This window comes from Lepisma saccharinum, chromosome 6 (assembly GCF_977018435.1).
Source record: "Lepisma saccharinum chromosome 6, izLepSacc3.1, whole genome shotgun sequence".
Lineage (NCBI taxonomy): Eukaryota > Metazoa > Arthropoda > Insecta > Zygentoma > Lepismatidae > Lepisma > Lepisma saccharinum.
The window spans coordinates 6,358,453-6,371,823 of NC_139234.1; positions in this window are offsets into that span (position 1 = coordinate 6,358,453).

The following is a 13,371-nucleotide window of genomic DNA, read 5'->3' on the forward strand; positions in this document are numbered from 1 at the left end:
TTTTCATCACGTACTGGACAACATACAGGGTGACTTGGAATCGTTACGAACGAGCGTGCCTTCAAGTGAAGATTTGGAAAAATTGAAAACGGCGGTGACGGCACTATCCGATTCGAGTGACATCAAAAGTTCATTGAGCGATCTCGAGAGTAAAGTGGCCAATCTCCCCACCTCCAAAGAATTACACGCTTTGAAAAGGAACATATCACGTATGCTGAAACGACTGGAAACGGAAACAGCGAACGTGGAACAGATTCGAGACGAACTTGCTTCGCTGGTGTCGACGCTGCCCACTTCGCAGAGCGTCGCCGACCTTCACACGCAGTTTACAGAGATGCGAATCATCGTGAACGATCTTACCGAGAAGAGCTCGAAATTGAATCAAATCGAGAACCTTCAGAACATTGTGGTCAACATCAGAGATCAAGTTGGAGTGCTGGAATCAACGCAGGAATCGACGCTGGCCTCTTTCGGTGCCAAGTTGCAAGAACTCAACGAAAGCTACAAGCAGTTGAACGTGGAAGTGAAAATCAAACCGTCATTTTCTACCGTAACGGATACCATAGTCGAGCATTTGGTGCCCGTACAAAACACACTGGGTCAGCTTCACAGCAACCTCGTTAGCATCGATACTAAATTCGCTAAACTGCATTCTCTGCAAGCCATCGAAATCAACAGCGTTCCCAATCAACAGAGAATCTCCACCTTCGTCGAAGGTAACAAACTGTACATGCTACATCCTTATCATCCGTACTACAAGTTTCTCCTCGATGGCACGATTCAGATAAACGAATTTTCGTACTGGTCTCACGGCAGAAAAGCTAGCGTTCCCACCATGACTTTGATATCGAATCGTGGTGTCCAGAAAGCAGGAAACATTCCTCTGGCGCGTTGGAACGAAACGCGCAACATATATGAAATACACGAAGACGAAGATCTTACTGTTTTCGACGTGAGTGCCGGCGATAAGCTGATCATTCAAAACACGAGCGAAGTGCCACCCTCTTTGAATCCCATCACGCTTGTGCTTCTTTTGAAACGTAATCTCTAAAAATAATAAAAAATGTCTAGGCAAGCCATCGTCCAAGAATTACATAAACCTGCACGCCGCAACTACGAACGTTTGGCTGTGGTAACCAAGGGAATCGACGACCTCTGGGAAAGCGACCTCGTCGAAATGAGTAGCGGCAAGTTAAAAAACGTGCATAAATTGAACAATGGCAACAAGTACCTCCTCACCGTCATAGACACATTTTCGAAATTCGCATGGGCTCTACCTTTGAAGGCGAAAACAGGAACGTGCGTCACGGAAGCATTCAAGACAATTTTTCGCGAAAGCGGCGGCAGACGACCTCGGTTTCTGCACACGGACAAAGGGAAGGAATTTTACAATGCCGTATTCCAAAAGTTTATTCGGAAACACAACGTTCATCATTACTCGACCTTCAGTGACGTCAAGGCCAGCATTGTGGAAAGATTCAATCGCACTCTGAAATCGCGCATGTGGTCACGTTTCACGCTTCAGGGAAGCTACAAGTGGGTCATCATTCTTCCGGAACTTGTTAACGACTATAATCACACACGGCACGCAACGATAGGCATGAAGCCAGCTGACGTTACCAGGTCTGACGAGCAACATTTAATTTCTAGCGTTTACTGTCCAAAGTACACGCCCACGACAAAAAAAGCTAAATACAAAATTGGAGAACAGGTGAGGGTCAGTAAATTGAAGCGAACGTTCGACAGGGGTTTTACACGAAACTGGAGTACTGAACTTTTTACCGTGGTTCGAGTTCTACCTGGGAACCGTCACACGTATATAATAAAAGACAGTGGCGGTGAAATTTTATTGGGGCGCTTCTACGAGGAGGAACTCTCTAAAACTAAATACCCTGACACGTACCTTATCGAAAAAGTTTTGCGCAAGAGAGGCAACAAACTTTTGGTGAAATGGCTGGGACTTCCGGAAACAAGTTGGATCGATTCAAACGAAGTGATTCTATGAGTACGTGGAATGTTGTGAAACGTTTACCTAATTCGGAAAGTCAAACGAAGAAAAAAAACGGCGAGTTGCTCCCCGACAGCATCCGCTGTCTGATCGTAGGACCTTCGGGGTGTGGAAAAACGACACTGCTCGTGGACAATTTTCTCCTTGCACCGAATTGGTTAGATTGGAAGAACAGGCACCTGTACGTGTTCTCGAAAAGTTTAGAGCAATCCAAATACCAGCAACTGATGAAACTGTACGATGGTCTGGACATTGCAACGTTCGCCTCGGAAATAAAACCACTCGACGATTGTCGTGAAAATTCAGTCGTTGTGTTCGACGACGCCATCCTGGAAAATCAAAATGAAATTCGCAACTTTTTCACGCAAGGCCGTCACAAAGGAATGGACTGCTTCTACCTAGCTCAAACGTTTTCCAAAATTCCAAAACAGTTAGTACGCGACAACGCTAATTTCATATGTTTGTTTCGTCAAGATCACACCAACCTCAAGCATGTGTACGATGACTACGTAGGCGGAGACATGAACTACAATCAATTTTCGGAAGGCTGCTCTACTTGCTGGAACGGTGACGATTTCGGATTTGTGACGATCGACATGACGAGAAAACCCAACGATGGAAAATACAGAAACAAAATCAACGACTTTCTAAACGTTGCAACGTTGTGAGAAACGACGTATATAAATAACGTCATGACGAAACGAAAAATCGAAGACGAAAATCTCAAGCTTCGCAATTACCTTGCGAAACGCTTCAAAGGTTGGAAATCCGAGAATCGTGGATTCTACGAAGAGAAAAAACGTCAGGATCAACCTGTGATCGATGCCATCAGCGGTCTAGGTAAAGAAATTAAAAGTGTCACGGAACAAAATAACAATTTGATTAATGAACTCGTACCGCTCGCAGCTAAAAGTTACGCTGTACCCACGCCTATTTCAAGCATTCCTTCGACGCCGTTCGAACTGAAGGATGTACCGGCACGACGTCGAGCTATAGGTAGCACGTCTTCGGATAAAATCGAGTTGGGACCTTTGGCACGAGACTACCTGAGCACGGGGAAATTCGACAAGGATGAAGTGTTCGGATTGTATCCCAGCATGGAAACCAGCGAAGGCGGCGGTGTGGTGTGGAAGATTGGGAAATCGAAGGTGACCTTCGAAGGCAACGACATTAAAGTCAATTTAGGCGACAAGGATAGTTGGAACAGGTATCCGGGTACGGTGGGACTGTGGGAACTCGTTGCCAAAAAGCAGCCGAAAGATTACACTGACGAAGATTACCAGAGTTACAAGGAAATTCTGATCATGACGGATGCCTTGTACCAGAACAACGACGCCTCGCAGAATAGGGTGAAATCAAGCAGCGGCGAGAAGTACAGGAATCTCATCAAACCGATTTGGAACCAGGTCAAAACAGGCAGCGGGGTCAAACGCTACAACACGTTACCCAAAGAATTCGTTTGGGTGGACGACGTGAGGAAGCTCGTGGACCGATTGTTGGTGATAGCCGGCGAAGAAAATGCAGGCAACCGTAATTTCTACAACGAGAAGATTGGCATCGTGGACATGATCAGCACGAAACTTTCCAACTTCATCGTGAACGACGACAAGGGCATAGGTTACCTCATCAAAATCATCAACACGCTGCCTCCGAAATTTTGGAACGTGGCCGAAGGAAAGGGACTCGTAAACGACATCATCAACAAGTTACCTTTCGAGATGCATCTACCTGGCTACCAGTACTGCGGACCGGGTACCAAACTCGAGAAAAGATTGGAGAGAGGAGACAAGGGTGTGAATCCGTTGGACGCAGCATGCAAAGATCACGACATCGCCTACAACACCACGCAGACGGATCTGAATGCACGTCACGAAGCAGACAGAAAGTTAGAGCACGCAGCTTTCGAAAGATTCGTCAGCAGAGACGCATCGTTGGGTGAACGGGTCGCCGCACTGGGTACCACCATCGCCATGAACACGAAACAAAAATTGGGGTGGGGTATATAAATAACATACAGTAAAAAAATAAACATGTCTCGTATAACTGATTTGCCGCACGAACTACTATCTAAAATATTCAAAAAGGTAGTTAACGGAGATGTTAATAAACTTCTAATCATGGCAAGAACAACGCCGGAATTTCGCATCCCTTGTGAAATGGTTCTCAAGGACCATCTTCGGGAGATCAGCGGCCTGAGGTGCAGTGATCTCAACATTCTGCTTTCGGCTGCAGGGGAGAAATTAAACGAGAGGTCGGAGGAACTGCACGAGGCGATGCAGGGAAGAAGGCGGTATACTGATGATTGGTACAAGTCTATGCAGGAGAAGGAAGATATCATTACGCACATCATCGCGTTTTCCGAAGCACGGACTTTCTTCCTCTGTTAAAAAATAATAATATATACGCATCAAAAAAACTTGATATATAAATAACGCACATCGTGAAAAATATAATCTTCGGTATATATAAATAACACACATGGTGAAAAAAAAACAATTAAATTTCCCTAACACACACACTGAAAATTTCTCTTCTTCAATATGACAACTGAAAAAATAAGTGATCTCCAAGCATTAAAACAAATGCTAAATTTGTCAGTCGAGTATGTAAAAATTCGGGAATTGGAAGTCGACAAACCTTACACGATAACTTCCGGTTCAATCGTTTCTACCCAGTATGGTCCCAAGGTACGCCTGTTGCTCAACGCACAATACAGTCTATTTTTACCAGATCGATACGCTAACATGTTATCCGACGAGAAGCTATCTATTTTAATCGAGAACAAAACTCGAATCGTGTACAAGGGGACAAAGGAACTTCTTGGCAAGAAAACAAAGCACGTAATAGAATTTGTGTAGCGACTGCGAGGCCTTGAAAATATATAAATAACATACCGTAAAAAACTACACAAGAAAAAATCTCAGAATATATATAAATAACATACTGCGAAAATAACGCATAGAGCATCAACATGAAGCCCAAGGGTGTTGTGTACCAGATACCATACTCCAATCTTAAAAATCTAGGTGCCCTCGATGGGTTACTCACCAAGAAACAACGCGAGAAGAAACGTTCTTGCTTGTCGAAAGGACATGGAATGAAGTTGCTGCTCAGCACACCTCAATTGAGACGGTTGCAACGTTCGCGGAAACAGCAAAAGATCGGAGGTTTCATATTCAGCATCCCGGCCATCCTGGCAGCATTGGGGGCCGTTGGAAGTTTGGCCGGCGGAAGTGCCGCCATCGCGAAAACCGTCATCGACTCAAAGAAGAACAAGGCGGAATTGGAAGAACAGAAACGTCACAACCTGGCCATGGAGAAGAAGGGGAAGGGCGTGATGAGAAAGTTTAAAAAAAAGAAACAGAAGCACTCACCAACCGAGATATTGAATCTCTGATCGAACCGTTACAAATCAAACACTTCAGAGGAGTTTTCATGTCCGACTCGTTACCTTCAAGCGTTAAAAGAAGAGAATGCGGAGTAGTCAACTTGGACGGTCAAGAAAATCCAGGCACGCATTGGATATGTTACCACAAAAATGATGATAAAGCATTCGTTTTCGATTCTTTCGGAGGTGTTCCACCTACAAATTTAGTTCATTATCTGAAAACAAACAAAACCTCCATATACTACAACGACGAACGCATTCAAAATTTCGGAGACGTGAACTGCGGTCATCTCTGCCTCTCCGTGCTCGCGTTTCTCTCTAAAATAAATAACCCTACGATCGAGGATTTCCAGAAAGCATTGTGGAACCTCAAACAGCATCACTAGGATGGGCGTGTTCCATCTCACGAGTGAATCTTCAATCTTGAAACTCACGCTGCACGACGACATTGTCTATCCTAAATCCGTGGCTCTGCGTGCATTCTACAGCATGTACCTCATACCTAATGTTACGCAGCACAACAACAAAATTAGCGTAGGAAGCGAACACATCGTCGTCACACCAGGCCAATACAATCTTTCTACTTTGCAAGCTCAGTTACCCAAAGGCACGTATCTTTCTCAAAATTCGGTCACGCACAGAGTGGAAATCCTATCCGCGACGGAGACTGTGGACCTGGGCACCATAGGAGAACTTTTAGGTTTCGAGAACAACACAAAACTCGAAGCTGGCATTAAGCACACGGCAGTCAATATTCCTAAATTCTTGGCCATAGAGACTCTGAACGTACACTGCAACGTGGCCGAAGGCATGATCACGAAATCTTCGGACGGATTGTTAGGAAGTCACAAACAAACGGGAATCATAGCCACTTTCAAACCAAGTTCCGAGTTCATGGAACCGATCATCTACACGCCCTCTTCGCCGATCTATTTTCCAGTATGTCGCAACCGCATAGACGACATAGAGTTGGTGGTGACGAACGAGAAAGGAGACGTGGTGGATTTCGCAGGTGCCACTACGACGGCCATCGTGGAGATCAACGTATAATAAATAACACACATAGTGAAATGGAGCAAATCGAAAGTTACGAATTGCAATCTTTCCCTCCCAACCGTCGCACGTTCGCCAATCTGAACGAAGCGAACAGGGAGATCGAATACGACGTTGACGTAGGCGATGGGTTTATTCATCCTCACAGAGCAGACCTCTACCTTCAATTCGACGTGGTGAAGAAAGAAAGCGAAGACGCGTTTCCCGCAGCAGCAAACTTGATACTCGTGGACAACTTCGTGCCTCACCTGTTCTCGCAGGTGGAGGTGAGGAAACATAACACCGTCATCGACAGAATAGATTATCCAGGCATCACGTCGACGGCAGTGGGAACGTTAAAATTATCCAAAACGGACGCAGCGTACTACCAGGCGGGAGGATTCGAAGCGGGGACCAAAATATCGACGAAAAGTCACACGGTGCTCTTTCCCATGCGTCTGCTGCCTGGTTTCTTCTCGGACTACAAGGAGATCATGTGGAAGGGAGGACTGAGAGTCACGTTTCGAAGAGCAGCCAACGACAACGATGCACTGATGCGATACGCTACTTTGGGTCCGGACGGCACCACGCCGATAGCCAACACTCTACCCGAAGCAGCCAAGTGCGTCATTCGGAGCATGGAATTGAGAATGCCGGTGGTGGAATACGAAACAAACTACGCCCTCAAGTACAAAGCGGAGATCTTGAAAAGTCCGCAGGTGCCGATTCACTTTCACGGTTACCAGTGCGTGCAGAAGGTAGCATCGGGAAGTCACATGGAATTCGACGTGACGACGCAGTTCAACAACATACAGTTCGACATGCCAGATTTCGTCGTAGTGCTCTTTCAGACCGGGAGGGACAAAAATCAGGAGAAAGATTCCAGCAAATTCGACGACTGCAAGATCAAGAATGTTTATCTCAAAAATGGACGCAACGAAGTGTTCCCGCGCGAGAATTACAACCTCGACGTGACCAAAAACGATTACCTCAAACTTTACGAAGCGTTTTCGGCTTACAAGCGCGTGACCGAGGGAAGTGTGGACATGTACTACACGCCCAGCGAGTTCAAAGCCCGGAGACCCATGACCGTCATCAACACATCTAAGAGAAAGCAGGTTGTGGTCAACGATCGAACCAACATCAAGGTCGTCTGCGAGTTCCACGATGCCTTGCCCGAGGATACCCTATGCAGTGTCATCCTGATTGCAGAGAAGTCCTTCGCCTACGACGTGAAGAATGAGAGGGTCACAGAGCAGTTTTAACAAGTTTTTAACATCTATTTTCTTGCACAATAAGAAATTTTCTGCACTAGCACAATCAGTTACAATGGCACAATACGAATTTCACTAGTTCAGATTAGTTACAATGTCTTTTTGCACTATAGCACGAGACAATCAGAAAATTTGCACAAAAAAAATTTGTTTTTTTTTTTTTACACATGAAAATTAACAATAAAATTTCTTTTTTATCATTTCAGATGCTGTCGAAACGTCAAAAACACATACACACACACTAGAAAAAAGCATGCAACTTTATTTGTAACACGCACACATACATTCTCCATCTTCATCAAGAAAATATTATAATAAACATAATTATTTTTATCTATATCTCACAATAAAACTCTATATCCAAAAATATCACAACATCAAATAACACTAAAGTCGTTAGTACACGTTGCATGCATTACGGAGGTCCTCTGTAGGGTTTCATGGAAGTTTGGGGGGAAAAAAAAAAACACGTGAAACTCTACAGAGGTGCGGTAATCTATAACCGCAGCCATTAGAAAACTTTTACATTTTTGGTTGGGCACCACGCACCCTGGCGGGTTAGGGGCCAGGTATTCTAAAAAACAACAATTATTATTTTGTTTGTTTGTTTGCGTTACAATACGGAAAATAATAAGAGGCATACGCGCGCGCGCGTGTGTGTGTGTGTGTGTGTGTGTGTGTGTGTGTGTGTGTGTGTGTGTGTGTGTGTGTGTGTGTGTGTGTGTGTGTGGTACATCGTTCCCTCCCCGAGAGAAGAGGTTTACGAAGATCACGATATATATAAACATTTGGCCCCGTTGATTCCAGCACTCCAACTTCATCTCTCTAAAATGTTGACGACAATATTCTAAAGGTAGAGAGAATGAGAGAATGAGAGATTGAGAGATTGAGAGAATAAGAGGATGAGAGAAGAGGTTTACGAAGATCACGATATATATAAACATTTGGCCCCGTTGATTCCAGCACTCCAACTTCATCTCTCTAAAATGTTGACGACAATATTCTAAAGGTAGAGAGAATGAGAGAATGAGAGATTGAGAGATTGAGAGAATAAGAGGATGAGAGAAGAGGTTTACGAAGATCACGATATATATAAACATTTGGCCCCGTTGATTCCAGCACTCCAACTTCATCTCTCTAAAATGTTGACGACAATATTCTAAAGGTAGAGAGAATGAGAGAATGAGAGATTGAGAGATTGAGAGAATAAGAGGATGAGAGAATAAGAGGATAAGAGAAGAGGTTTACGTAGGTCACAATATATAAACATTTGGTCCCAAACTTGGAAAATTACGATAAAGTGCACTCATCTTTCAAAAAATAAAAGAATGAGAGAATGAGAGAATGAGAGGAGAGGTTTACGTAGGTCACGATATATAAACATTTGGTCCCAGACTTGGAAAATTACGATAAGATGCACTCATCTTTCAAAAAATAAGAAAATAAGAGAATAAAAAAATGAGAGAATAAAAAAAAATATAAGAGGATGAGAGGAGAATAAAAAGAGAATGAGAGAACAACGAGAAAGATGAGAAAGATGAGGAGGATGAGAGAACGAGAGCTCATCTTTCACTCATCACTGCCTTTTTGCCCCCGTGAAACGTCGTCAGCGCAATAAATGAGGCGCGGAACGGGGAGAGAAAGTGAGTTTTTTAACTTTTTGTGGTCGTTTGGTCAAGAAATCAAAGTTGCGGTCAGAAGTACATATTTACTCTACTTTCCAAAATAAATTAAAAATTTTACACCTTATATGCACCATATTTAATCCATTAGATGAAGAAAAGAAAGTGTTTAAGGGTATTATCGAATGAGGGGGGGGGGGGTGGATAAATATCCAACTCTTACATATTAGGCCTTAATTGACACGTCGGTTCTGGGGGGCTTCTGACCTAAACGTTGGGGGGGGGGGGGGCAGTATCCAACTCTAGGTCTTAGATTATGGCGAGTACTTTAGTTAGAGGGAGATTGAGCATTAAATTGAAGGGGATATCCAATTCTTGTGTATTACTATTGTCTTAGACTGTTGTGGAGACTGAGTATTAATTTTTTGGAGGAGGCAATATCAACAGTAAGTCTAAAATTGGCAAGGAAATTTTTGTGGTAGGATTGGGTACTAAATTTAAAGGGGGAAATATAAAACTATTGATAAAATGTTAAATCTTAGAATGTCAAGGGGTTTCTGTAGTGAAGAGAGAGTTCGAACATTAAATTTTGGAGACTATACAGTATTTAGCGATATGGTATCCACACGTTTTCGACCTCGAGCGTGCCAAAGTGAAACTGGAGAAGACTACATATCTCGGGATCCTAACAAAGTATTGACACCCCATTAAATTAATATTCTTGAGAGCCAGCAAAGAAATGGATGTAAAAATTTTCTTGCTCGCGTCGCTCTCAATAATGTGTTACGAGAATGCGTGTTTGGCGCTTTACTAAGGTGAATGTGAAGTTTAATACTACAGCTGCACTACAAGACATAAGCGATATTCATTAATAACATCACGTCCCAAAATATAATGCTATGTGTTGTTATACTGCTTCATTTAAAGGAGGTGCGTGTGCATCATTTGTAACAAAAAGCTAAGAAAAAAGTTACTTTCGGTAGAAACCCTGAGAAATATTAAAGGGGGAAACAGAGTAAGATAGAAAGTTAGAAAGAAAGTAAGAGAAAATGCATATGGAGTGAGAGAAAGTAAGAAAGACAGAGAGAAGAAGGGAAAGATATAAAGATATATAGAAACAAAGAAAGTGAGTACCAAAGAGGTGGGAAGGAGCAAAGAGAGACAGAACATAAGAGATATTTTTAGCAGCGATGTCCACCAGCCCTCCAGTTATGAGCCAAACTGACCAAGATTCTCTGGCGACATCACCGACCAGAAGAGGAGGAGAAGGGGGAATGGGTAAACGAATACACGGTGCAAAACCATACCTATGTTGTAAGCTTTATTATTATTGTTCGGTATAACTCTTGTTTTCTTGCATTAGTTGCTTTACGTAACTTTTCTACTTCTTTAGATTAGACCCGCTGTCAAAGATGAATGATGAATTAAGGTATGGTTGAATGAACAACAAAGGAACTTCCGGAATTTCATCCCAGATATCTGATTTCGCAGCGCGATATTCTAACCAATAGGATCTCTCTTTTGAAAATAAACATCAAATTGTTTTTTTATATTCCCAGATGCTTGTCTTCTTTTAATTAAACAAATTTACACGTAACAGATAGTTTTTCGATCTACGGAAAAAATTAGAAGGTTAAAATGAAATTAGTAGATTTTTTCGGTTAGTTTATGTAAAAGTTCTTGTTAGTAAATTAATCGTAACGATGGAGATCATTGAAAGCTAAAACAACTAATATGCTCCTCTATTTTAAAGAGAGAATGTTGGATAAGTTAAGTGTAAATATGATAAATATAGCACTGTCTAGCTCTTTATCTGTACGCAGTTTTTCCTAGGTGATGTTTGTCTCAAAATAATTCAGCCTCTTCCTCCAGTTCCTACAGCACTACACCCCATATGCTTCAAGTTTCCTCATAATCTTTGATACTAGCTCGATGTTATTGAAAGACTTCTATCTCCATCAAACTCCAGAACCTTTCACTTCCTATGATGTCTTGGTATAGAAAATGCTCATCTTACGTAAGAAGTAACCGAAGAATGGTCTTAAGATCAAGAAAAGAGTTGCTGTGAAGCAATCGTTCCATTGTCATTACTAGATTATTAACGAGGAGTAATTTTTGAACGCAGTTCATGGATGATACGTGCAGCACACAAAACCACAGGCTATTTTCGTGCACATTATATACCTAGAAGAACCTTGGAAGATTTTAAAAGTGCAAGGGAAGTTGCGGAAGAAATGTAACCCTTTAACATTTGAATGTTTTACTGCCAGTCAAGAACGAAGAATGATGTAACTGACAATTAGTAGGTTATAATGTTCTCCTGGGTAATGACACACATCTGAATAAAATATTCTCACTATACACAACTTTAGATCAGGCCTTCAACAGCCACCTTTGAAAACGGAGGCAAGGACTGTTTGAAAATTATAGACATGCTTCAGTTTCCCAGGGAGACTAATTCCTACGTCAGATGTGGTATTTTCTCGCGGATTTTAAGCAGCAAACGTAATTAAAGGAACAATTAATGCTGTTCCGCCACAAGTGTGTGAGTGAAGTACAGTTTCCTTGAAGGTTATGTCTAATGGATTCATCTGTGCGGTTTCTTTTTTAGATCGCGAGTCACGAAACATTTCACATTGCCTTCTCGCTATACTTAAATCTGTCCCAAAAGTGTATTATAAGTACTGTATAGATTTTTAGTCACTAAAAACTGCCTAAATAAGTAGGTAAAAAGACAGGATATGTATATTGTTTAAATTACAACAATAAGCAATATAAAAATTGTTCTACAGGTAAGGAAAATTCCGATATATAGGCAGAGGGAATGCAATAAATATTATACAATAAGTTACAATTCACAATCCTATGTTTTCCCACCAAAATATATTTTGATATCCTTGTTCCGGCTTTCAAATACATTGTTCCTGAGTTCCTTTGGACGATATATCATCCAGACGATATATCGCAATATTGAAAAATATCGTCCAGGCGATATCAACTAGACGATATATCGTCACGATGTTTTGGTGATATATATCGTCACGATATTTGGCGATATATCACCGATATCAAGATACGGAAAAATATCGTATCGTCTGTGACGATATTTTCTTGACGATATATCGCGATATCAAATTTCCGATATCGTCCATGTCTAGCCATAAGAAAGTGTATGGATCGCACGAAAACAACTGACCTCTTTAACCTGGTGAAACGAGTTATTTTACCGACGTTTTTAGGCGAAAGCGCAGTGTTTTGTTTATAGTAGAAAGTTCTCACACGGAGCACAGAGGCAGACGAATCCTTCTGTCGAATATAAATATTGGTTTGATTTACACGAATTGTAATGCGCATCGCATCAAAATATTCTGTTTACGCTTAATCTTTATTTCAGTTAGAGTTTCATTTTTCAATCATTACAATTATCTCCCAAAATGGGTTAATATATTTATCTTGATGAAATTTCGAAGAAATCACATTCTTCTAATTTTTCAATTCCAAGGGAGAAAACATAAATTTAGCAAAAAATAACATAAATAAACTGTAATTAGATGGAATCGTGCTCATTTTGCATATTTGAAAGTCATCTACTAAGACATACATGCTATTTTCGGAACTCTTTCGAGAACTGTGTTACTGTTCACTTTGTGTAGGTCTTGATCATTTGATTTGTGGTCTGAGGGGTGGCCCTTTCACGTAGTACACCCTGGACTGCATATTGCAGGCTAGAGAGGGTCAGGCGCCTGGACCCATAGCCAGTATAATCCTGAGTGGTACTTACGGGGGGGGGGTGCCCTGTCCCTTCATCCATTTCCCGTTATCGCCATTCATCCTCATCTTCGCAATTAGTCAAAAGTAGCAGAAACGCGAAGTACAGGGTGTCTATAAAAGAACTCCGGGAAATTTAACAATGATAGTGCGCAAACGGCATTAGGTAACTTAGGTTGGTTAATTACTTTGAAATCAGTAGCTCATCAAGTTTTATTCACGCCGTTTGGAGTTTATTCCAACAAAGGTTGGCAACGCTGCGCAGCGTTGACCTTGAAG